This window comes from Coregonus lavaretus, assembly GCF_964263955.1.
Source record: "Coregonus lavaretus genome assembly, chromosome: 17".
Lineage (NCBI taxonomy): Eukaryota > Metazoa > Chordata > Actinopteri > Salmoniformes > Salmonidae > Coregonus > Coregonus lavaretus.
Genome location: NC_140004.1, coordinates 34,973,777 through 35,001,063, shown reverse-complemented (window position 1 = coordinate 35,001,063; position 27,287 = coordinate 34,973,777). Strand labels below are relative to the sequence as shown.

General features: G+C 44.6%; 1 pseudogene across 1 annotated transcript in view; it reads left to right on the top strand.

Moving 5' to 3' along the window:
- Positions 1–27,287, top strand: part of LOC311144382 (aminopeptidase O-like) — a 122,669-nt pseudogene that overhangs the window by 86,479 nt on the left and 8,903 nt on the right. The window contains exon 7 of the transcript in view: positions 26,403–26,519. The product of the transcript in view is annotated as an aminopeptidase O-like (transcript). The remainder of the gene's footprint in view (positions 1–26,402; positions 26,520–27,287) is intronic.

Here is a 27,287-nt window from a genome sequence, read left to right as displayed (position 1 = left end):
CTGAAAGGAAACACGAGGTGACCCCTTCCACCTCAGCCCACCCCACCCCTTACCACCTCCCTCATCATGCCTCTTCCCTATGACCCGTCATTCCTCCATCCCTGCCTCCCTGCCTCCCTCTCTCTATCTCTTTGTTTCTGTGTACAGAGGGAGCCCCTGGATGGGCCAGGTGTATTTAATATTAGTCCTTCATGTACTTCAAACGTGCCTGCCCCCATCCTCCATCCTCTTCTCCCCGCATCTGTCTGTCACAGGTCTATAAATCACCAAGCAGACCGGCTCTGAAAAACAGAGGATGATAGGCGAGAAGGAGAGACGGAGAGGGGGCGGAGGGGAGAAAAAAGGTAACGAGATAGCAGGAAGTGAAGAGAAAACAGGGGAAGAGAAGGTAGAGAAGGGATGAAAGATGGGGGAGAGGTGATATTGGAGAGGGTGGTCGAGAGAGAAGAGAAAGGTGAAGGGGTAGAGAAGAGAGGAGAGGAGAAGACAGTGGTGAGGAGAGAAGGGGTGAGAGAGAAGTGCCTGGAGGAGAGTAGAGTAGGAGGAGAAAAGGAGAAAATATTTGACTAGAGGATGACGACAAAGGATGAGAGACAAGAGAATGGACGAGACAATATGAGACGAGACAAGATGAGACGAGACAAGAGAATGGACGAGACAATATGAGACGAGACAAGATGAGACGAGACAAGAGAATGGACGAGACAATATGAGACGAGACAAGATGAGACGAGACAAGAGAATGGACGAGACAATATGAGACGAGACAAGATGAGACGAGACAAGAGAATGGACGAGACAATATGAGACGAGACAAGATGAGACGAGACAAGAGAATGGACGAGACAAGAGGAGATGAGACAAGAGAATGGACGAGACAAGAGGAGACGAGACAAGAGAATGGAAGAGACAAGATGAGACGACACAATTGGACATCTATCCATGCCTCTTCCCTATGGCCCATCATCCCTCTATCCCTGCCAATAGGTAGCTGCTGCTGCCTATTGAAATCACTGGCCACTTTAAGAAATGGAACACTAGTCACTTTAATAATGCACTACTCATCTCATATGTATATACTGTATTCTATAATATTCTACTGTAGTCCATGCCGCTCTGTCATTGCTTGTCCATATATGTATATATTCTTAAATTCCATTCCTTACTTAGATTTGTGTGTATTGGGTATATGTTGTGAAATTGTTAGATATTACTTGTTAGATATTACTGCACTGTCGGAGCTAGAAGCACAAGCATTTCGCTCCACAGGCAATAACATCTGCTAAACACGTGTATGTGACAAATAAATAAAAAATGGATTTGATGTCCCGCTAGGGGGCAACAGTGAGCGCTATTGCCATCAAGTAGGCTTGGGCTTTGCCAGGGGGTTGTGGACAGGGGTGGTGGATGGATGTAATCCCATGACTCCAGATCTGACGGTTGTGTGTTTGATCCCAGTTGTGAACGCTTGTTTTGTATTTTTTGGTTTTAACCCTATCCCAAATCTTAACCCTTACCTTAACCATTCGGAATGAGTGCCTAAATGTAACATTTTAACCCTATCCAAAACCGTAACCCTTAACCTTAACCCTTAATTTGGAGCTACTTCATAATTTGTCATTTTTACATTTACATTTTTAGAAATGGAATGATACTGAGCAGGAGGAGTCAACCCAGGGTGTCAAAAATACTTTGAAATTTTACATGTGGAGCAACTTCGAAATGTTACGTTTGAATAAACATGGCTAAATGTCTAATTCTGTAGTGAGACTGCGAAAGCTTGTGGATTACATCATAGATGATTAGAGGTCTGGACACACACACACGCACACACACACACACGCACACAGAGCGTATCAAGAGAGGCCTGATATGAGGGTTACTTTAGTAGCTTTTATGTACCATGTATGTGTGTGTGTGTGTGTATGTGTGTGAATATGCATACGTGTGTGTGTGTGTACTTATATATGTGGTCATGTGTCTGTGTCTGTTTGTATGTGTGGGTGTGTGCAAAGTTTATATGTGTGTGTGTGGGTGTGGGTGTGTGAATCAAGGGTCTGCTGAAGGATATTAGTCAGGCTCTCATGGTAATGGGCCTAATTTTGTTCTCATTTTCATCTGTGGTTGGACTAATGAGAGGGTCTGTCTGTCCCTGCCAATCAGCTCAGGAAACCCTGTAGTCAAAGGCAGTCTGGGACCGGCGAGCAGCGGCTTTTCTGGCCGACATTCCAGTCACAGAAATTCTCCAGTCACAGAAATTCTCCAGATGCTGTGCAGGCTTTTGTACCAGCCCAACACTAAAACACCTGATTCAATTTATAGATGGACAGATTATAATCACCAAGCCCTTGATTAGTGAAATCAGGTGTGTGACAGCTGGGATGGAATAAAAGCCTGCATACCATGAATTGGGCAATTCTGTTCTGCTTGTCTGTGGAGCGTCTCCTTGCTGTACTGCTTGGGAATGGTCCAGGGACTGAGGGAAAAAAGAGCGAAATTAGTCTCCAAGCAACACAATATCACACAATGTCACCTCATTCACACCAAGGTGACGGCCTGTCCTATAACTCACACCACTAATCACAGTTTACAGGTTGCATAGCAACAGGTGCCATGCATATCGGTCCCCTCCCTTGGCTGCCTCCTGAAGTCAAGTCAACAGTGACTGTACCACTTCCTGGGTCCAAAAGGACCAGATTAATATAAGCCTACCTCTCACTCTGATAGTCTTGCTGGAATTGCTGCCATATTGCTTACATCTATCCAATGCAGATCTACACAGGTGCCCAGGAGGTAGTTGGGGGAATGGGGAGGGGCGTTATACATTGGCAGGCTTTTTCGATGATTAAAGAAAAAAGTCTGACTTGTTATGTTTTCATTCTTGTTGTTGTTTACATTGACTGCTGATGATAACCCCGCCTATATATGACCAAATCCCGCCTCTGTAGACCAGCAAACTCAGACCCCCCTCCCACTGCAGTTGAGATGCCTGAGAATATTCCATCAAACATCTGTTTTTCCTTCACTCGTCACCCCCCTCTCTCTTTCCCTCTCAGTCCAGCCTAGCTCACCAGGGTCTGGGTTAGAGTGTGATTTATTTAAGGAAATGGCTGTTTCCGTTCAGACCTCATCACAGATAATGTGGAAGCAGTGGTAGGATTTGGAAATGGAAAAGGAGCGTGTGTGTTTGTATGTGTGTGTGTGTGTGTGTGCGTGTTTGCGTGTGTGTGCGTTTGTGTGTGTGTGTGTGCTCCATTAGTCTAATATTGATTTGTCTTGGCATCAAGCAGTGCGGAAGCCTACTAAAGTGTATGTGGTCTGCTGCTAGGGCCAGCTAGGACCCCTTTCTGGCTAGAAACCTCTGCTGGACCTGCAACACACACACACAGACACAAACCCAGGTGGTGTTATTGGGTTGTGTTGTCAAGGAGAGCCATACATTTACTGGGTTTGGTGAATATGAGTTAACCTCTTAAGGATCTGACCCTTTTTTTCAATTTTCGCCTAAAATGACATACCCAAATCTAACTGGCTTTAGCTCAGGACCTGAAGCAAGGATATGCATAATATTGATACCATTTGAAAGGAAACACTTTGAAGTTAGTGGAAATGTGAAATTCAAGTAGGAGAATATAACACATTAGATAAGGTAAAAGATAATACAAACAAAAAAACATGCGTTATTTTTTATTTTTTTATTTTCATCATCTTTGAAATGCAAGAGAAAGGCCACAATATAATATTGCAGTTTAGGCGCAATTTAGATTTTGGCCAATAGATGGCAGCAGTGCAGTTTGTGTGCATAGTTTCAGATTGATCCAGTGAAGCATTGCCATACTGGACTATTTTGTATCAAGTCTGTCCAAATGTGCCAAATTGGTCAATTGATACATTTTCAAGTACATAACTATAGAGAACATACAAAAATGATATGGTAATACAAAAGTTAAGTTTACACACTCCCAGGAATATCATACACTAACTTTCACACATCTAGATGGCCAGGCGGGGTGGGTGTGGAGCCAGAGACAGCAGCGGTTCAAACTGTAGAACCCAGTTCCTACATTTGAATATAAAAATGGATTTTATCAAACAAAACTATGCTACATTTTATCTCTGGGACCCTTAGGATGACAAATCAGAGCAAGATTACTGAATGTAAGTACATTATTTACCTTCAGAGGTGAATGTATCAAACCAGTTGCCGCGATAAGTTTTTTGTTGTTGTGCACTCTCCTCAAACAATAGCATGGTATTTTCTCACTGTAATATCTACTGTAAATTGGACAGTGCAATTAGATTAACAAGAATTTAAGCTTTCTGCCCATATAAGACATGTCTATGTCCTGGAAAGTTTGCTGTTACTTATAACAGTCATGCTAATCACATTAGAGCACGTTAGCTCAACCGTCCCATATACGGGACACCGATCCCGTAGAGGTTAAAGTCTGGTGTATGATTTGGACAATAGAAGTGCAGCTTCTACTTCCATACATTACTGTATCATTTTCTCATGTCAGATGGCATCACTCCTCCGTGACGCTCCTCCCTCAACCGATCTGTCTTGTAGGACGTGGAACTCCTATTCAAATTTCAATTTTGAGCATCCGCTTTAAAAAAATTTTAAACACAGTTCCTAATTTTGGATATCACTGCGCTCTCGTATGACTTTCCATGAAATAGGCAGAATAACTAGCTAACTACATTATTACAAACACTGTGAAAGATGTAATAGCTTGCAATTGTGAGAAAATAAAAACAAACCGGCGGCTATCTCCTGCACAAATTCTGTGCCAGGATGTTGGTCGCCAGTGCAGTTACTTAATCAGCTGTGTAGCTAACAGTTGTAGCTAGCTAGCTTACTGACATAGCTAGCTAGCTAATAGGCTAGCTCTTCCTTCACTGACATAAAAAGCCTGCTTAGCCTGTTTAAATTACCCTAAGGTTGTAGACATGTGCCCCACAATTAAGAGAAACTGACAGTTATCAGAAATCAGTCAGTAGATCAGCATGGTTCTCTTTGATCTAATCATTTGGTCAGCTGAGCACAGCAACTGACTGAGGAGGCTACTGCAATGACTTGTGGGAGAAAAACAGCTGCTTCATGAAAACTAATAATAATGTAAGCATTAGCACTACTAGCTACAGTAGCTTGCTAGCTAGCTTTTGTTAGAAGATTCAACATTGTGCATGCAGCACTAGGTAGGTAGCTGGTTCATTAGCAGCATTGTTTCAGTCAAAGATGCTTTCAGTGACTGGCTCAATGTTGAGAAAATGTATGCTAACTTTCGTGCCCATAGTCAAACTTCAGAAATACTGCTAATTGAAGCAAAATAATCCTTAGCTAGATGTAAAATGGGGTGACTAAGACTTCCACAACAAAAAAACATACGTTGTTTTAGCTTAGATTAATTCTGACAGTTTTGAAGCAGAAATGGGGTTCAGCAGACAATTTCACCTAGGTAATATTTTCTGAATATTACGGCAGCCCATTGTATCCGGACTACTTTTGATCTATCCCATTACAATTTTGCGAGATACGAGACATACAGTTGAGGTCGGAAGTTTACATACACTTAGGTTGGAGTCATTAAAACTCATTTTTCAACCACTCCACAAAAATCTTGTAACAAACTATAGTTTTGGCAAGTCGGTTAGGACATCTACTTTGTGCATGACACAAGTAATTTTTCCAACAATTATTTACAGACAGATTATTTCACTTATAATTCACTGTATCACAATTCCAGCTTGGAAAATTCCAGAAAATGATGTCATGGCTTTAGAAACTTCTGATAGGCTAAATGTCATCATTTGAGTCAATTGGAGGTGTACCTGTGGATGTATTTCAAGGCCTACCTTCAAACTCAGTGCCTCTTTCCTTGACATCATGGGGAAATCAAAATAAATCAGGCAAGACCTCCACAAGTCTGGTTTGTCCTTGGGAGCAATTTCCAAACACCTAAAGGTACCACGTTCATCTGTACAAACAATAGTACGCAAGTATAAACCCCATCAGACCACGCAGCCGTCATACCGCTCAGAAAGGAGACGCATTCTGTCTCCTAGAGATGAACGTACTTTGGTGCGAAAAGTGCAAATCAATCCCAGAACAACAACAAAGGACCTTGTGAAGATGCTGGAGGAAACAGGTACAAAAGTATCTATATCCACAGTAAAACAAGCCTTATATCGACATACCCTGAAAGGCCGCTCAGCAAGGAAGAAGCCACTGCTCCAAAACCGCCATAAAAAAGCCAGACTACAGTTTACAACTGCACATGGGGACAAAGATCGTACTTTTTGGAGAAATGTCGTCTGGTCTGATGAAACCAAAATAGAACTGTTTGGCCATAATGACCATCGTTATGTTTGGAGGAAAAAGGGGGTTGCTTGCAAGCCGAAGAACACCATCCCAACCGTGAAGCACTAGGGTGGCAGCATCATGCTGTGGGGGTGCTTTGCTGCAGGAGGGACTGATGCACTTCACAAAATAGATGGCATCATGAGGAAGGAAAGTTATGTGGATATATTGAAGCAACATCTCAAGACATCAGTCAAGAAGTTAAAGCTTGGTAGCAAATGGGTCTTCCAAATGGACAATGACCCCAAGCATACTTCCAAAGTTGTGGCAAAATGGCTTAAGGACAACAAAGTCAAGGTATTGGAGTGGCCATCACAAAGCCCTGACCTCAATCCTATAGAAGATTTGTGGGCAGAACTGAAAAAGCGTGTGTGAGCAAGGAGGCCTACAAACCTGACTCAGTTACACCAGCTCTGTCAGCAGGAATGGGCCAAAATTCACCCAACTTATTGTGGGAAGCTTGTGGAAGGCTACCCGAAACGTTTGACCCAAGTTAAACAATTTAAAGGCAATGCTACCAAATACTAATTGAGTGTATGTACATTTCTGATCCACTGGGAATGTGATGAAAGAAAGAAAAGCTGAAATAAATCATTATCTCTACTATTATTCTGACATTTCACATTCTTAACATAAAGTGGTGATCCTAACTGACCTAAGACAGGGAATTGTTACTAGGATTAAATGTCAGGAATTGTGAAAAACTGCGTTTAAATGTATTTGGCTAAGGTGTATGTAAACTTCCGACTTTTGTTTTTTTGCAGACGGTCTTATCCAGAGCAACTTACAGTTAGTGAGTGCATACATTTTCATACTGGCCCCCCGTGGGAAACAAACCCACAACCCTGGCATTGCAAGTGCCATGCTCTACCAACTGAGCTAGAGGGGACTTCAATTGTATCAGTGCTGGTGGAATCGATGCACTATCTGATGTAAGAGAATGTTACTGTATATAATTTATTTTGTAGAGGGAAGGTCAAACATCTATGTGTATGTCTGAAAGACAAAGACTAAATCTATTTTGACCTCTGCATTACCAGACACTGGGGTATCAGACTGGTCTCTGATGGTGTGAGGTAAATCATTATATAATTACAACTCTACAGTAATTCAATGGCATGAGGTACGTCCTAACCTGGTCCGTGGTTTGTAGACAGGTCATGGTATGTGGCATGTGTGGTGCCTGCCTCTGTGATCCCATGTTGCGTGTCCATGTACACACAGTAGTCTTCAGACTTTACCATTTCCCACCTGACCAGAGCATGTGAAGTGTTACGGTTAGGAGGAGTGGGGGACACACCACCATGGAGTCATGAGCTTTCTATTATACGCATGCACACACACACACACATGCAAACACACACACACACACACACACATACACTTGCACACACAACCACAATAGAGTGGATTATCACATTCCGCAAAACACTCCAGAGGGAACGATTCCTCTCAGCTTAGATTCATGAGGTAGAGAGAGAGAGACAAAGAAAGAGAGAATACAACATCTCTTGCCATTGCAAGCATAGTGAAATACACCCACCTTATAAAACGTATCAACTTCTCTATCAGCTCCTCTATGCACAGAGATGTAGGGAACAGACATCTGTCTCTCCTCTCCTCTTAGTTGTCTCTTTACATTGTAGCAGTGGCCAGAACACTGGTCCATTAACTAGAGAAAACTGTTGCATGAGGAAGAGGGGAGGGACGTGTTTCCCTAATGTTAAAAAAACTTATGTTTCACTCACCTCTCATATACTGTATGTATAATACTGCTACCCAATAAATATCTGTTGATTTGACCTAACAATTGATTCCCAAAATCCTACTTTCCCTAAACCTAAACCCTAACCTTAACCCTAACCCAAACCTTAACCCTAACCCTAACCCTAACCCTAACCCTAACCCTAACCCTAACCCCTAACCCTAACCCTAATTCTAACCCTAAACCTAACCCCTAAGCCTAAAATAGCCTTTTTTCGTTGTGGGGACCAGCAAACAGAATTGTTCTTGTTTTACTATGATTGGGAGGACTTCTGGTCCCCACAAGGATAGTAAAACCAAAAACACAAACACACACACACACACACTGTATTTAAACTGTATAGACGTATGCTTTATGTAAGCTGATAATTGGCACCACACTTTCCTCTTCATCCCACTCCAGAGTCTGGCCTTTAAAAAGCAGGGTGTAATATTATTGTAATGTTATTTTAAGGAAGAGTATGAGTGTAAAAGGCAGTGCATTATATAACTGTATGGGAAGTAAAGGTTCAGGATTTTATAGTAAGGACAGACAGTGAGATAGACTGAGAAGAAAGTAGGATCTAGACACAGAGTTGAAGAGACCCACAGAGAAAAAGAGAAAAAGGTACATGGAGAGAGGGAGATGGATAGAGAGATAGATAGAGATAGACAGACAGAGCGAGATAGTACCAGTCAAAAGGTTGGACACACCTACTCATTCAAGGCTTTTTGTTTATTTTTAATATTTTCTACATTGTACAATAATAGTGAAGACATCAAAACTATGAAATAACATATGGAATAATGTAGTAACCAAAAAAGTGTTAAACAAATTAAATATATATTTTATATTTGAGATTCTTCAAAGTAGCCACCCTTTGCCTTGATGACAGCTTCGCACTCTCTTGGCATTCTCTTAACCAGCTTCGTGAGGTAGTCACCTGAAATGCATATCAATTAACAGGTGTGCCTTGTTAAAAGTTAATTTCCTTCTTAATGCGTTTCAGTAAATCAGTTGTGTTGTGACAACGTAGGGTTGGTTTACAGAAGATAGCCCTATTTGGTAAAATACCAAGTCCATATTATGACAAGAACAGCTCAAATAAGCAAAGAGAAACGACAGTCCATCATTACTTTAAGACATGAAGGTCAGTCAATCCGGAAAATTTCAAGAACTTTTAAAGTTTCTTCAAGTGCAGTCGAAAAAACCATCAAGCGCTAGGATGAAACTGGCTCTCATGAGGACCGCCACAAGAAAGGAATATCCAGAGTTATCTCTGCTGCAGAGGATAAGTTCATTAGAGTTACCAGCCTCAGAAGTCGGAAATTAACTGCACCTCAGATTGCATCCGATGAAAACGCATCACATAGTTCAAGTAACAGACACATCTCAACATCAACTGTTCAGAGAAGACTGCGTGAATCAGGCCTTCATGGTCGAATTGCTTCAACGAAACCACAATGAAAGGACACCAATAAGAAGAAAAGACTTGCTTGGGCCAAGAAACACGAGCAATGGACATTAGACGGGTGGAAATCTGTCCTTTGGTCTGATGAGTCCAAATTGGAGATTTTTGGATCCAACTGCCGTGTCTTTGTGAGACGCAGAGTAGGTGAACGGATGATCTCTGCATGTGTGGTTCCCACCATGAAGCATGGAGGAGGAGGTGTGGGGGTGTGGGAGTGCTTTGCTGGTGACACTGTCTGTGATTGATTTAGAATTCAAGGCACACTTAACCAGCATTGCTACCACAGCATTCTGCAACGATACGCCATCCCATCTGGTTTGCGCTTAGTGGGACTATCATTTATTTTTCAACAGGACAGTGACCCAAAACATACCTCCAGGCTGTGTAAGGGCTATTTGACCAAGAAGGAGAGTGATGGAATGCTGCATCAGATGACCTGGCCACAATCTCCAACCTCAACCCAATTGAGATGGTTTGGGATGAGTTGGACCGCAGAGTGAAGGAAAAGCAGCCAACAAGTGCTCAGCATATGTGGGAACTCCTTCAAGACTGTTGGAAAATAATTCCAGTTGACTACCTCATGAAGCTGGTTGAGAGAATGCCAAAAGTGTGCAAAGCTGTCAAGGCAAAGGGTGGCTACTTTGAAGAATCTAATATCTAAAATATATTTTGATATGTTAAACAATTTTTTTTTTACTACATGATTCCATATGTATTATTTCATAGTTTTGATGTCTTCACTATTATTCTACAATGTAGCTACCTACAGTTGAAGACAGAAGTTTACATACACCTTAGCCAAATACATTTAAACTCCTGTTTTAGGTCAGTTAGGATCACCAATTTATTTTAAGAATGTGAAATGTCAGAATAATAGTAGAGATAATGATTTATTTCAGCTTTTATTTCTTTCATCACATTCCCAGTGGGTCAGAAGTTTACATACACTCAATTAGTATTTGGTAGCATTGCCTTTAAATTGTTTAACTTGGGTCAAACGTTTCGGGTAGCCTTCCACAAGCTTCACACAATAAGTTGGGTGAATTTTGGCCCATTCCTGCTGACAGAGCTGGTGTAACTGAGTCAGGTTTGTAGGCCTCCTTGCTCGCACACGCTTTTTCAGTTCTGCCCACAAATCTTCTATAGGATTGAGGTCAGGGCTTTGTGATGGCCACTCCAATACCTTGACTTTGTTGTCCTTAAGCCATTTTGCCACAACTTTGGAAGTATGCTTGGGGTCATTGTTCATTTGGAAGACCCATTTGCGACCAAGCTTTAACTTCCTGACTGATGCCTTGAGATGTTGCTTCAATATATCCACATAACTTTCCTTCCTCATGATGCCATCTATTTTTTGCAGTGCACCAGTCCCTCCTCCAGCAAAGCACCCCCACAGCATGATGCTGCCACCCCTGTGCTTCACGGTTGGGATGGTGTTCTTCGGCTTGCAAGAAACCCCCTTTTTCCTCCAAACATAACGATGGTCATTATGGCCAAACAGTTCTATTTTTGTTTCATTAGAGCAGAGGACATTTCTCCAAAAAGTACGATCTTTGTCCCCATGTGCAGTTGCAAACCGTAGTCTGGCTTTTTTATGGCGGTTTTGGAGCAGTGGCTTCTTCCTTGCTGAGCGGCCTTTCAGGTTATGTCGATATAGGACTTGTTTTACTGTGGATATAGATACTTTTGTACCTGTTTCCTCTAGCATCTTCACAAGGTCCTTTGCTGTTGTTCTGGGATTGATTTGCATTTTTCGCACCAAAGTACGTTCATCTCTAGGAGACAGAATGCGTCTCCTTCCTGAGCGGTATGACGGCTGCGTGGTCCCATGGTGTTTATACTTGCGTACTATTGTTTGTACAGATGAACGTGGTACCTTCAGGTGTTTGGAAATTGCTCCCCAGGATGAACCAGACTTGTGGAGGTCTACAATTGTTTTCTGAGGTCTTGGCTGATTTCTTTTGATTTTCAAGCAAAGAGGCACTGAGTTTGAAGGTAGGCCTTGAAATACATCCACAGGTATACCTCCAATTGACTCAAATGATCTCAATTAGCCTATCAGAAGCTTCTAAAGCCATGACATAATTTTCTGGAATTTTCCAAGCTGTTTAAAGGCACAGTCAACTTAGTGTATGTAAACTTCTGACCCACTGGAATTGTGATACAGTGAATTATAAGTGAACTAATCTGTGCACAGAGTAGATGTCCTAACCGACTTGCTAAAACGATAGTTTGTTAACAAGAAATTTGTGGAGTGGTTGAAAAATGAGTTTTAATGACTCCAACCTAAGTGTATGTAAACTTCCGACTTCAACTGTATCTGTGGTGTATTTGTCTTATTCATCACTCTGCAGTAGGTCTGTTTCCATGGTCATTAGAAGCTTACTACCTGTCTCATCACTGAGTGTGTGTGTGTGTGTGTGTGTGTGTGTGTGTGTGTGTGTGTGTGTGTGTGTGTGTGTGTGTGTGTGTGTGTGTGTGTGTGTGTGTGTGTGTGTGTGTGTGTGTGTGGGTGTGTGTGTGTGTGTGTGGGTGTGTGTGTGTGTGTGTGTTTATGTGTGTGTGTGTGTGTGTGTGTGTGTGTGTGTTTGTGTGTGTGTGTGTGTGTGTGTGTGTGTGTGTGTGTGTGTGTGTGTTTGTGTGTGTGTGTGGGTGGGTGTGCCTATGGCACTCCCTGTAGTGATGTGTGCCCATCCTGACTCGTCATTTAATGGCTGGCAGAGTCGCTCAGTAAAGTGCCACTTTGTACTTTACGACTCTCCAAGGACAACACACACACACACACACACGCACACACACACGCACACACGCACACACACACACACACACACACACACACACACACACAGAGAGAGAGAGAAAATGCAGAAACATTTGAGTCATTAAAATGCAGCTGTGTTAGTCTTTCCACAACACCTGGAAAACACATCAGAGGGAAACAGAGGTACACACACACACACATACACACACACACACAAACACACGCACACACACACACTGAGGTAACATGTGGGTCTATCCATCAGCTCACTCACAAGAGTTCACATTGGATTCATACGAAACACCAATTGACAGATAAGCCATTGTACTGTATATAGGAAATTACGTGGTGTGTTTTGATAGAGTGGTTGGGTAAATGACATGGTGTGTTTTGATAGAGTGGTTGGGTAAATGACGTGGTGTGTAAAGGGGAGAGAGCGGTTGGTTAAATTATGTGATGTGTTTTGATAGAATGGTTAGGTAAATGACATGGTGTGTTTTGATAGAGTGGTTGGGTAAATGACGTGGTGTGTTTTGATAGAGTGGTTGAGTTAATGACGTGGTGTATTTTGATAGAGTGGTTGGGTAAATGACGTGTTGTGTTTTGATAGAGTGGTTGGGTAAATGACGTGGCGTGTTTTGATAGGGTGGTTGGGGAAATGACGTGGTGTGTTTTGAGTCATTCTCCCTGTAAAGGACCCAGTATTCTGTGGGAAATTGACTCAATACTTTCACATAAAACCTAAAGCTTCAGGCATCACCTCATTCATTGGCTTTCATGGGTACAGTACTGTGTGTGTGTGTGTCTGTCTGTGTGTGTGTGTGTGTGTGTGTGTGTGTGTGTGTGTGTGTGTGTGTGTGTGTGTGTGTGTGTGTGTGTGTGTGTGTGTGTGTGTGTGTGTGTGTGTGTGTGTGTGTGTGTGTGTGTGTGTGTGCGTGCGTGCGTGCGTGTGTGTGTGTGTGTGTGAATGGGGTGGACTGAGTGCTAAAACATCTGTCTGTGCTGGTAATGATTGAGGAGCTGACGGGACCCTCAGACTGCCCGACGCAATTAGCCTCCTCAACCCTCCCCTCACACACAAACGCACGCGCATACGCACACACGCACACACACACACACACATACACACACACACTGAGTAATGAGAGCTTTATGTTACCGGGCCCATAGACGCCAGGGATTATGGAAGCGCCCGCACATGAATCCAATAACTATACGTCTCTAAAATCTGTGTGTGTGTGTGTTTGTGTGTTTGTGCTGGGCCTCAGGCAGTTTAACTCATTGATGATGTCTTTGTTAGTTGGGCTAGTTAGGGCGGACCATTAGGTTGTGGACGGGTAGGGGGGTTGGGGGGAGGGGGGTTGATTTATATCTATAAACTGTATGCATTTTCAATCTCTCCTTTTGAATAGTAGGTTTACACTGATTGTACAAAATATTAAGAACACCTGCTCTTTCCATGACATAGACTGACCAGGTGAATCCAGGTGAAAGCTATGATCCCTTATTGATGTCACCTGTTAAATCCACTTCAATCAGTGTAGATGAAGGGGAGGAGACAGGTTAAAGAAGGATTTTTAAGCCTTGAGATAATTGAGACATGGATTGTGCATGTGTGCCATTCAGAGGATGATTGGGCAAGACAAAACATGTAAGTGTCTTTGAATGGGGTATGGTAGTATGTGCCAGGCGCACCGGTTTGTGTCAAGAACTCCGAAGCTGCTGGGTTTTCATGCTCAACAGTTTCCTGTGTGTATCAAGAATGGCCCACCAACCAAAGGACATCCAGCCAACTTGACACAACTGTGGGAAGCATTGGAGTCAAGATGTGCCAGCATCCCTGTGGAATGCTTTCGACACCTTGTAGAGTCCATGCCCCGACGAATTGATGTTGTTCTGAGGGCAAAATGTTTTGTAAACTCAGTGTATATCACCCTTGTATCAACTTTTAATCTGAGAAAATAGTGTTGAGCTTGTTCTTTTTAGAAGATTGATACATACCACACACAGGGATCAAACATGGACGCCCCATTTCCCATCTTACTCTGTGGTCAGTTGCTCTCTGTTCAAAGAGGCTGGATCCAAACACTCCAAACTACACACACACACGCACGCACGCACGCACACACACACACACACACACACACACACACACACACACACACACACACACACACACACACACACACACACACTCCTTTACTCACTCACTCGCTCACTCACTCACTCAAACGCACACGTACACGCACGCACACACATTCCAAACCATGACCCTATATGCCAGACATGCCACAGAATCCAAGTCTGTATTGAACGCCAGGCTGTGATTTCAGCAGAATATCATGTGTTATTTTCCTCTGTTAAATTGGCTGTGGTTGCATTATGATGTTATGCTATGAGAAACTTTGGTATGGATCACTTCTCTAATGAGCTGCCTTCCTCATTTCGAAGTAAACAAGTTTGTTTCACTTACTCAGATTAACAGGCACACATACAAACACACACACATCACTCTACCAGACAGACTCTGGTAACGTGTACCCATCCACCCTCAAACATGACGTGTACCCATCCACCCTCAAACATGACGTGTACCCATCCACCCTCAAACATGACGTGTACCCATCCACCCTCAAACATGACGTGTACCCATCCACCCTACGGCATCCTAATAACCTCACAGACGTGTCCCAAATTGCACCCTATTCCCTTCCCGATGGAACCTGGTCAAAAGTAGTGTACTAAATAGGGAATAGGGTGCCATTTGGGATGCAACCTTTATCATTCAGGATGATGTTGATAAATGGCCAGAAGGATGGAGATAGAAGGATCTCTCTTCATCCTAATTGAATTGAGCTGATGATGATTATGTAAGAGTCCAGTTCTATCTGGTCTTCTCTCTGTGACTCAGCATGCTTTGATTGGACCAATCAGACTGGGCTACATGCACACATGTCGGACAGTTGTGTTAGGGAACTAGTCCTGAGGTCACACAGACGAGCACGCACACTCTCTCTCTCACATGCACACACAGACACACACACACACACACACACATGCACACACACATATGAGGGGTGAAAAGGGGACTAAATTGATCCTAATGTACCTACTGATACGTCTCACCAAGTCACATAATGCGTAACTGAGCGCCTAAGAAACTGTCTTGAATTAACATGGACTGTCAATGGAGACACGTTTTTTCTTAAGCGTTCTCACGCACGTTCACGCGTTCACAGGTACGTTCATGTTCACATGCCTTGTTGAATGCGCAAACGTGTCAACTCACAGGTCAAAGCATGGGTGAACCCACGTGTACACGTGTGAAAGAGTGAATGAAAACATATTTCTGCTAGAATTGCCTCTGTCTTGTGTTTATCATGTCCCAGATATCAGGGTTGGTCATTCTAGAGGGCATTTTTCATGCTGCGGGCTGTCAGACAGACAACTTCGGGATTACATAAAGAAATGCCCTCTAGAATGAACAACGTCGTTTTTATTTTTTTAGAATTATATTCTACGTGTAAAATCACCTTTATTCACACATAAGTCTTGCTTGCTCAACTTCATTGTTTAGTCATTCCTCTCCTCTCCCCAGTTTGGGTTACGGGTGTGTGTGTGCTGTGCCGAATGCAGGCTGCCTGCGCGCTGCAATGGGGAGTGCGAGGCGAGCTTATTAATAATAATATGTTTTTAATTATCCATAAATAATAAAGTCATTTCAAGTTGTTTTCGTTAGAGTGGGATTTTTTGGAGTCCAAGTTAATTTCATACTGTTCTACAAAAGCAACAAAGGCAAAAACATAGATATATTTTGTTTATATGATGAAATCAAACCTATGCCTATAAGTTTGCTGCATGCAAAGACGAATTTACCTTTATTTTTATTTAACCGGGTTCATTATTTTTATATAACCAGGTAGTTCACCTTTATTCAACCACGTTGGTCTAATTGAGATTAACATTTAATAATAACTTATTCAGTAGTTTTTTCTTGATAAACAGATGGAGCAAAACAGTTAATCTCATGCAAGCAACCTATATGCCTACAGAAATGAACGAAAGAGACCAACGGTCACATACAGTGAGTTCTCCGACTGGAGCAGATATCATTACGCCTGAGTCAAGAGCACTAGAAAACGAAGTAAAATACTGTGTGTCAGTCAAACTCAACCCCAGTCTAATAACCACACCTGGCACGGTTCTGTTGTGGTGGCAGGCACAAAGATTTCAGTTCCCGGCGTTCAGCATCCTTGCCCGCCACGTCCTCAGCATCCCGGCTTCCAGTGCCCCCTCCGAGCGGGCGTTCAGTGTGTGTGTGGCAGGATTTTGGAGGAGAGAGGCTCAATGCTCAAGCCCTCCTATGTGAGAAACATCCTCTTTCTCCACGGGCATTTAAAGTGATGGATAAAAGGCCTATAGCCTAATTCACTGTGTAAAAAAAAAAAGTGCCTTTGTGTTTAGCTCTGTTAGGCTATATTACATTTACATTTACATTTTAGTCATTTAGCAGACGCTCTTATCCAGAGCGACTTACAGGAGCAATTAGGGTTAAGTGCCTTGCTCAAGGGCACATTTACGTCATTTAGCAGACGCTCTTATCCAGAGCGACTTACAAATTGGAGCAATCACCCTATAGCCAGTGGGATAACCACTTTACACTTTTTTTTTTTTTTTTTTTTTTTTTTTTGGGGGGGGGGGGGGGGGGGTAGAAGGATTACTTTATCCTATCCCAGGTATTCCTTAAAGAGGTGGGGTTTCAAATGTCTCCGGAAGGTGGTGAGTGACTCCGCTGTCCTGGCGTCGTGAGGGAGCTTGTTCCACCATTGGGGTGCCAGAGCAGCGAACAGTTTTGACTGGGCTGAGCGGGAACTATGCTTCCGCAGAGGAAGGGGAGCCAGCAGGCCAGAGGTGGATGAACGCAATGCCCTCGTTTGGGTGTAGGGACTGATCAGAGCCCGAAGGTACGGAGGTGCCGTTCCCCTCACTGCTCCATAGGCAAGCACCATGGTCTTGTAACGGATGCGAGCTTCAACTGGAAGCCAGTGGAGTGTGCGGAGGAGGGGGGTGACGTGAGAGAACTTGGGAAGGTTAACACCAGACGGGCTGCGGCATTCTGGATGAGTTGTAGGGGTTTAATGGCACAGGCAGGGAGGCCAGCCAACAGCGAGTTGCAGTAATCCAGACGGGAGATGACAAGTGCCTGGATTAGGGCCTGTGCCGCTTCCTGTGTAAGGCAGGGTCGTACTCTCCGAATGTTGTAGAGCATGAACCTGCAGGATCGGGTCACCGCCTTGATGTTAGCGGAGAACGACAGGGTGTTGTCCAGGGTCACGCCAAGGCTCTTCGCACTCTGGGAGGAGGACACAACGGAGTTGTCAACCGTGATGGCGAGATCATGGAACGGGCAGTCCTTCCCCGGGAGGAAGAGCAGCTCCGTCTTGCCAGGGTTCAGCTTGAGGTGGTGATCCGTCATCCATACTGATATGTCTGCCAGACATGCAGAGATGCGATTCGCCACCTGGTTATCAGAAGGGGGAAAGGAGAAGATTAGTTGTGTATCGTCAGCGTAGCAATGATAGGAGAGGCCATGTGAGGATATGACAGAGCCAAGTGACTTGGTGTATAGGGAGAATAGGAGAGGGCCTAGAACTGAGCCCTGGGGGACACCAGTGGTGAGAGCACGTGGTGCGGAGACAGCTTCTCGCCACGCCACTTGGTAGGAGCGACTGGTCAGGTAGGACGCAATCCAGGATTGAGCCGCGCCGGAGATGCCCAGCTCGGAGAGGGTGGAGAGGAGGATCTGATGGTTCACAGTATCAAAGGCAGCAGACAGGTCTAGAAGGACAAGAGCAGAGGAGAGAGAGTTAGCTTTAGCAGTGCGGAGAGCCTCCGTGACACAGAGAAGAGCAGTCTCAGTTGAATGACCAGTCCTGAAACCTGACTGGTTTGGATCAAGAAGGTCATTCTGAGAGAGATAGCAAGAGAGTTGGCTAAAGACGGCACGCTCAATAGTTTTGGAAAGAAAAGAAAGAAGGGATACTGGTCTGTAGTTGTTGACATCAGTGGGATCGAGTGTTGGTTTTTTGAGAAGGGGTGCAACTCTCGCTCTCTTGAAGACGGAAGGGACATGGCCAGCGGTCAAGGATGAGTTGATCAGCGAGGTGAGGTAGGGGAGAAGGTCACCGGAGATGGTCTGGAGAAGAGAGGAGGGGATGGGGTCAAGCGGGCAGGTTGTTGGGCGGCCTGCAGTCACAAGTCGCAGGATTTTATCTGGAGAGAGAGGGGAGAAAGAAGTCAAAGCATAGGGTAGGGCAGTGTGAGTAGGACCAGCAGTGTCATTAGACTTAACAAACGAGGATCGGATGTCGTCAACCTTCTTTTCAAAGTGGTTGACGAAGTCATCCACAGAGAGAGGGGGGGGGGGGGGGGGGGGGATTCAGGAGGGAGGAAAATGTGGCAAAGAGCTTCCTAGGGTTAGAGGCAGATGCTTGGAATTTAGAGTGGTAGAAAGTGGCCTTAGCAGCAGAAACAGATGAAGAAAATGTAGAGAGGAGGGAGTGAAAAGATGCCAGGTCGGCAGGGAGTTTAGTTTTCTTCCATTTCCGCTCCGCTGCCCGGAGCTCTGTTCTGTGAGCTCGCAATGAGTCATCAAGCCACGGAGCTGGAGGGGAGGACCGAGCCTGCCGGGAGGATAGGGGACACAGAGAGTCAAAGGATGCAGAAAGGGAGGAGAGGAGGGTTGAGGAGGCAGAATCAGGAGATTGGAGGGAGAAGGATTGAGCAGAGGGAAGAGATGATAGGATGGAAGAGGAGAGAGTAGTGGGAGAGAGAGAGCGAAGGTTGCGGCGGCGCATTACCATCTGTGTAGGGGCAGAGTGAGTAGTGTTGGAGGAGAGCGAGAGAGAAAAGGAAACAAAGTAGTGGTCGGAGACATGGAGGGGAGTTGCAGTGAGATTAGTAGAAGAGCAGCATCTAGTGGAACCAGAACCTATCCTCCCCATGAGATGCCGTGCTGGTCCTGTGAGGTGGGCTATCGATGACACTATTCAGGAGAGCCTACAAGCGGAACCAGCCCCTCCAGAAACCCCGGTGTCGAAGGTGTTTGTACCAGCTCCGCTTCGACCTCAACTGATGGAATGGTGCCACACGTCGCTAGGATCTGGTCATCCCGGAATCACTCGAACTACACGACTCATCAGTCGAAAATACTGGTGGGATTCCCTCACAGATGACGTCAGAGACTACGTATTATCCTGCACAGTATGTGCTCAGTCCAAGGCGCCTCGAGCACTACCGGAGGGTAAGCTGATGCCATTGCCAACTCCTCAACGACCCTGGTCGCACATTGCTATGGACTTTGTTACCGACCTACCAGAATCAGAGGGCCATACTGTAATTCTCGTGGTCATCGATCGATTCTCCAAGATGTGCCGGTTAGTACCCATGACCCGTTTACCTAACGCCACTCAGATGGCGGAGACTATGTTTAGCCAGGTGTTCCGGCAGTTTGGTGTTCCGGAGGATATTGTTTCCGACCGGGGACCCCAGTTCGTATCCCGGGTATGGAAGGCCTTCTGCGAACGCTTGGGCATCTCGGTGAGCCTCACCTCCGGATATCATCCCCAGGCCAATGGGCAGACAGAACGGCTCAACCAGGAAATTGGGAAGTATCTACGGCAACAATGTTCGCGGCAGCCGCAAGAGTGGAGCCGATTCCTCCCTTGGGTAGAGTATGCTCAGAACTCACTCATTCACACCTCCCTACGTCTAACGCCCTTCCAGTGTGTTCTAGGGTATCAACCACCCCTGTTCCCGTGGGATACCGCACCCGGGATGGTACCGGCGGTGGACGAGTGGTTCCGTCGGAGTGCGCAGGTCTGGGAGACGGCCCATCGACATCTCAGTCAGGCCTCACAACAGCAAAAGACCTACGCCGACCGACGCCGGAGACCTACTCCCACTTATCAACCCGGGCAACGAGTGTGGCTGTCTACCCGAAACCTGCGGTTCCGACGGAGCTGCAAGAAGCTCCAACCCAGGTACATCGGGCCTTTCAAGGTACTGAGACGTATTAACCCTGTCACCTACCGTCTGTTACTCCCTCGACACTACAGGATAAACCCTACGTTCCACGTCTCCCTGTTGAAAGCTGTGCACTATAGCCCGATGCACCCCCCAATTGCTCAACAACCTACTACACCACCTTTGGAGGATGAACAGGACACCACCTATACAGTCCACGAGATACTGGAGTCAAGACGGAGACGAGGGGGCATCGAATATCTCGTGGACTGGGAGGGATATGGACCTGAGGAACGGTCCTGGATCCCTGCTAAGGACATACTGGACCCCGCGCTCAAGGCCACCTTCCACGCTGAACACCCAGATCATCCAGGACCCCGACCCAGAGGAAGACCACCCGGTAGAGGTAGAAGGCCGTCAGGAGCCGGCCCTGGGGAGGGGGATACTGTAAGGGATCGGGGGTTGGCTGGGTCTAGACAGAGTCTGACACTTCCCCGATCTACTGAGAGGGGGAGTCATCAGACTCGATCTGGTTCACCTGAGTTCTGAGCACACCTGTCAGTAATTAGTGTAGGATTTAAGGTGTGCTCAGAAGCTCAGTCGGTGCGAGGTATTGTTCCATTGTGACTTGCTAAGCGTTTTGTTCCGAGAGAGAGAGAGAGTTTGTTGTTTTTTGATTACCCGTGTATCCGACCTGTGCCTTGTTGTTTGACTCCCCGTATTGCTTAATCCTCTGCTTGTTTATCCCAGTGATTACCGTACTCTGACCCTGTGCCTGTGCCCTCGACTACGACTACGCCCGCTCCCTTGGTACCTCTGCCTGTCTCTGCCTGGCCCGGTTTTGACCACAGCCCGCCCGACTACGATTAAGCTATTCCCTTGTCTGTACTCTAATAAAGCATCGCAATTCTGCGATTGGATCTTACCATTCTGTCCGAGTATTCATTACAATATTTGAGATTCTTCAAAGTAGCCACCCTTTGCCTTGATGACAGCTTTGCACACTCTTGGCATTCTCTCAACCAGCTTCATGAGGTAGTCACCTGGAATGCATTTCAATTAACAGGTGTGCCTTGTTAAAACTTAATTTGTGGAATTGATTTCCTTCTTAATATGTTTGAGCAAATCAGTTGTGTTGTGACAAGGTAGGGGTGGTATACAGAAGATAGCCCTATTTGGTAAAAGACCAAGTCCATATTATGGCAAGAACAGCTCAAATAAGCAAAGGGAAACGACAGCCCATCATTACTTTAAGACATGAAGGTCAGTCAATACGGAACATTTCAAGAACATTGAACGTTTCTTCAAGTGCAGTCGCAAAAACCATCAAGCGCTATGATGAAACTGGCTCTCATGAGGACCACCACAGGAATGGAAGACCCAGAGTTACCTCTGCTGCAGAGGATACATTCATTAGAGTTAACTGCACCTCAGATTGCAGCCCAAATATATGCTTCAGAGTTCAAGTAACAGACACATCTCAACATCAACTATTTAGAGGAGATTGTGTGAATCAGGCCTTCATGGTAGAATTGCTGCAAAGAAACCACTACTAAAGGACACCAATAAGAAGAAGAGACTTGCTTGGGCCAAGAAACACGAGCAATGGACATTAGACCGGTGGAAATCTGTCTTTTGGTCTGATGAGTCCAAATTTGAGATTTCTGGTTCCAACCGCCTTGTCTTTGTGAGACGCAGAGTAGGTGAACGGAGGATCTCTGCATGTGTGGTTCCCACCGTGAAGCATGGAGGAGGAGGTTTGATGGTGTGGGGGTGCTTTGCTGGTGACACTGTCTGTGATTTATTTATAATTCCAGGCACACTTAACCAGCATTGCTACCACAGCATTCTGCAGCGATACGTCATCCCATCTGGTTTGGGCTTAGTGGGACTATCATTTGTTTTTCAACAGGACAATGACCCAACACACCTCTAGGCTGTGTAAGTGCTATTTGACCAAGAAGGAGAGTGATGGAGTGCTGCATCAGATGACCTGGCCTCCACAATCACCCGACCTCAACCCAGTTGAGATGGTTTGGGATGAGTTGGACTGCAGAGTGAAGGAAAAGCAGCCAACAAGTGCTCAGCATATGTGGGAACTCCTTCAAGACCATTGGAAAAGCATTCCAGGTGAAGCTGGTTGAGAGAATGCCAAGAGTGTGCAAAGCTCTCATCAAGGCAAAGGGTGGCTACTTTGAAGAATGTCAAATATAAAATATGTTTAAATGTGTTATTTCATAGTTTTGATTTCTTCACTATTATTCCACAATGTAGAAAATAATTTTTTTTAAATAGAAAAATATGGTTCAAACCAAGCCTCTCTCCGTACCCCCAAGATTCCATCTTAAATGGCCATTACTCTCCAAACTACTCTGAGAAGTGTTTGTTTGTGTTGATTTCGAAGTAGGAGTTGTGGAGTGTTGTGAGATGTGGGATAGATGGAATGGAAGGATGGATGAAACGTCTCTTTCATGTGGAGGACTATGAAGCAGACCACAAAGACCAATACATCACAGTGCTAAGTGGCTCTGTGTGCGCACACACACACGCACACACGCACACGCACACACACACGCACGCATGCACACGCACACACACGCGCACACACACGCACGCACACACACACACACACACACACACACACACACACACACAGTGTTTGATCTCATGACCCGGTCAGGGCTGAGACTAACAATAGCCCCAATAGGCTTGTGTTGAAAGCATTTTCTCACTAGAGTGGGAAACCTATCCCATATCTCTGCCCTACACAAAAAGCTCACGTGAACCACTCACACATATTGTGTGTGTGTGTGTTTGTGCGTATGTTTGTGTTTGTGTGCTCGTGCATGTGTGTGTGAGAGAGAGAGAGAGTGAGAGAGAGAGCGAGAGAGAGAGGGAGAGGGTGAAATTAGGGGTTTTATGACCGGATTCCTCTGGCTTTTCAAAGGTGCCCTGGCAGAGACGAGGATAATGGGTGGGCCTCTTAGAGACCCTTAAATATGGAAGGACCTAACAGTCACCTCTCACAAAATTGAAGGACCTAACAGTCACCTCTCACAAAATGGAGGGACCTGACAGTCACCTCTCACAAAATGGAGGGACCTAACAGTCACCTCTCACAAAATGGAAGGACCTAACAGTCACCTCTCACAAAATGGAGGGACCTAACAGTCACCTCTCACAAAATGGAGGGACCTAACAGTCACCTCTCACAAAATGGAAGGACCTAACAGTCACCTCTCACAAAATGGAGGGACCTAACAGTCACCTCTCACAAAATGGAGGGACCTAACAGTCACCTCTCACAAAATGGAGGAGTGGTGAGGTGAGGAGAGCAAGACAGAAAAACAGACAGACAGAGAAAGAGAGAGAGAGCGAGAAAGAGAGAGAGAGAGAGAGAGAGAGAGAGAGAGAGAGAGAGAGAGAGAGAGAGAGAGAGAGAGAGAGAGCGGGAGAGAGAGAGAGAGAGAAAGAGAGAAAGGTCCTTCCAAGAGAGAGAGAGCAAGATCTATGTGCAGAGTATCCACAGTAAATGACTGTCAGTGTGCAGGCCAGGGGTCTCCAACCTTTTCTAGCATAAAATAATAAAACATGTTGCGAGCTGCTAATTTTTTTCTAGCTTTCAAATAGGCACATTCTTCTCTTCTCCTCTCCCCTGCAACTGTTCCCCGGGTCCTTAGTGTACAAGAAAAAGTATTTTCTGTCAATATACCTAGTAAAATAATGATTCATTAGCAACTCAAAGGAGAGCTCTATAAAATATGTGTTTTTCTCCACAAAGTATGTTTTGTATTTTCCCAAATTATGTTTTTTCAGTTGTATTTTTCCTGGTTTTAGATTGGTTTAGTTTTTCACTCGCAAAATTACAATTGTTCATAGAGAAACAACTAAATTGGATGTTTTGAGGCAGGGGTCTCCAAAAAATGAGTAGCTTTCGACATGTTTTATTTAGCACTCATGCTTGAAAAGGTTGGAGACCCCTGTTCTGAGGCCATGTCAATGCATAAATCACATCAGAATACCATTTTTTTTAAGGTCTGGAAGAAAACTAACACATTTCAATTTTTTGGTGTAATTCCCCTTTAATTGCACATCTAGTGAGTGAGGAACGTACCTTCTAACCTGCTGGTCTAGTGATGGTTCTGTACTGCTGCTGCTCATTACATGGCAAAGTTAGCAAATGCCAAATAATAGATACACATTCTATACTTACTCATTATATACTTCTGCCATGTAAGTCTACTTTGCAGTTAATTGAGAAGGTTTTGGGGAAAGTATTTCTGTCAACCCACAAGACAGTTGTCACATCAACTGGCTACACATGGAATGACAGACAAACGCACACACCACACAGACAGATGCAATATTGCTGGAAATTAATTGGCAGATATTGTGTTAGGTTTGGCTTTTTAAGCCGATAGTGGCTAACCAGGGGTGGGATAATGTCAATGTTACACTGATTAGATAGTAGCTGGGAGCTTGCGGTGTCTGATTCTTGTGAGATTTGTTTATGACAGTTTGCAGTGGAACAAGTGAAAATTGCATGTAATTTACTTTCAGAATTGTTTGGCGAGCTACTCATAGCTGGGCTGCGAGCTACTGGTAACTCTCGGTCAACCTTTTGGGGACCCCTGGTGTAGGCGATACTGTAGTTGTTTGACTTGAGGTTTTGCCAGCCTCTGGTTGTAGATAACATGTTTGGAGGAATGCAAAAGATGCACAAGACAGGAGAAATGTATTAGAACAGTTGCATATCTAGGTGTGTGAGTGTGTGTGTGTGTGTGCGTGTGTGTGTGTGTGCGTGTGTGTGTGTGTGTGTGTGTGTGTGTGTGTGTGTGTGTGTGTGTGTGTGTGTGTGTGTGTGTGTGTGTACCACACACACACACAGCTCAATTTTCACACCAGTCTCTATGGAGCCTATCTGAGAGAACAAGAGATGGGAAATATGTGTTTTGTCTATCCCAGGGAGAGGCAGGCAAGGCTGGGCACAGCTCACAGCACCATGGTGGTGTCAGTCTGAAGGCCCTTTTGTATATCATCACAAAGAACACCACATCTCATCATAACACATCATTCATCAACACTATCCCAACAGAGCAAACCTAGAATTGAACATATCTAACGTATTCTTCCTTTAATCTTCTCTTTCCTGTCTTCCCCTATTCTAGAACCTATTTAGTCATATATGCAAAACCTGCTTTCTTTTTCTATTGAATAATATTTAATAGTCATAAGGCTTTGGGCATAGCAGAGAATAACTTTAGTCAAAGATGTTCCTTCTTTCATTTCTGACTGTGTGTTGTTGACACCTTTAGAAGACTCATCATCTCCCCAAGGTGGTGCGTTTTAATAAGAGCTGTTTTCACTCTCTCGTTATTTATTTTCCTCTCAGTTTCTACGGAATAACTCCTCCGCCTTCCTCCATCACCGCTCGGCTTGAATAGCTAATATTCCCCCAATGTTTCCATAACGTTCCCCAACGTTTCCCTTACGTTCCCCCAACGTTTCTCTAACATTTCCCCCAACGTTTCCCTAACATTCCCCCAATGTTTGCCTCTGCAGTATTTTAATAGCGTTCAAGCTAGTTAGCATTGGCTCGTGAAACTACATCTAACTTCCTTTATACTGAACACAGATAAATACAAATGGTATCCACGAGTTCATCTGACTCTGGGGAAGTAGATAAAGGGCATTGCCAAAATCCATAATCAATGTTTTTCATAAAATACCCCTCAAACAAAATTATATGTTTCCCCATATGGGTATGGTACTGGAATTGTAATACTGTATGTTGTGGAGGTTGACTTGATGTGTATGGCACATATTCACTTGAATACTATAGTCGGGATGATGATTATTACAGGTGTTTGTTGGCTATACGCTTAATGCTTCCTTGTTTGTGTGTGTGTGTGTGTGTGTGTGTGTGTGTGTGTGTGTGTGTGTGTGTGCAAGTGCATATGGTCAAGTAAATCATACTGATGTTGTCGATCACGTTGAGACCCACAAATAACTCCTCCCTTCTATTTACATTGCCTAGGTGATGCCGGAGCAGCTGGTGTTACAATTGGAGCTTCTGCTGATGGAGGCGGAGCTAAGTGTGACGTCATTGCGTACGATCCAAAGAACCTATGATGTACAGAACAAGGACACTGAGGTAAGACACACACACACACCCCTTCGTTTTCATTAGTTCTCACCTCCCTTTGCAGTGTTTGGTGCTGTGTTATGTTACGTGCAGTATACTGTACTGTGTATATATTATCAACAACATTACATTGTAGTTGAACTGAACTAAGCATCTTTTGTGATAAAATTAAAAAGACAAAAAAATATGAAGGCAGGAATGAAAGACATTTGTATCATAGGATATATAATGAAAATGTACTTCACTTCTAAGAATAAAAGACTGTAAAGGATGTGGTTGTATTGACCCAGTCTGGCCTTCAGTGGTTCAGCATGAAAATGTCTTGCGAAGGCCTGTATAGCCTGTCTAGAGGTAGCAGACCAACAGAGAAACTGCAAAACGACAGTACAAGGACAAATTGGAGTCGTAATTCAACGGCTCAGTCACGAGACACATGTGGCAGGGACTCCAGACAATCACAGATTATAAAGGGAAAGCCAGCCACATCGAGGACACCGATGCCTCACTTCCGGACAAGCTAAACACCTTTTCCTGCTTTGAGGAAACAACACCTAGCTGCTGACGTGTGCCCCCGTTCACGAGGACTGGGTGCTCCCGAGCTCTGTGGCCGACGTGTGTAAGACATTCAAGTATGTTAACCCTCGCAAGGCTGCCGGCCCAGACTGCATCCCAAGCCGAGTCCTCAAAGCATGTGCAGACCAGCTGGCTGGAGTGTTTACAGACATTTTCAATCTCTCCCTATCCCAGTCTGTTGTCCCCACTTGCTTCAAGATGTCC